Source organism: Myotis davidii, unplaced genomic scaffold (assembly GCF_000327345.1).
Source record: "Myotis davidii unplaced genomic scaffold, ASM32734v1 scaffold271, whole genome shotgun sequence".
NCBI classification, from domain to species: domain Eukaryota; kingdom Metazoa; phylum Chordata; class Mammalia; order Chiroptera; family Vespertilionidae; genus Myotis; species Myotis davidii.
Genome location: NW_006284839.1, coordinates 2,721,123 through 2,721,487, shown reverse-complemented (window position 1 = coordinate 2,721,487; position 365 = coordinate 2,721,123). Strand labels below are relative to the sequence as shown.

General features: G+C 67.1%; 1 protein-coding gene across 2 annotated transcripts in view; it reads right to left on the bottom strand.

Annotated features, from left to right (window-relative positions):
* Positions 1-365, bottom strand: part of HTR7 (5-hydroxytryptamine receptor 7) — an 80,396-nt gene that overhangs the window by 13,876 nt on the left and 66,155 nt on the right. The window lies entirely within an intron of this gene.

Below are 365 nucleotides of genomic sequence, written 5' to 3'. Positions count from 1 at the left end.
TCGCTCCACCACAAAGATGGCAGCACCCACAGCGGAGACGGGGTTTCCATAATACAAGGTGGCTGCACCCACAGCAGAGGCCGTGTTCACGTAATGAGCCTTAACTAGCAATCAGCAGGGACCTGAGGCTGTGCCCCCCACACCCCCGTGGGGCTTGACAGGGGACCTGAGGCTGTGCCCCCCACCCTCGTGCCAGGCTGGGGGACCTCAGGCCATACCCCCATCCATCAGGGCTTGACGGGGGACCTCAGGCTGCGCCCCCTGCCCTGGCGCTGGGCCAGGACCTCAGGCCGCACCCGCCACCCAGTGCCAGGCTGGGGGACCTGTGGCCACGCCCCCAGCCCTGTGGGTCTTGATGGGGGACT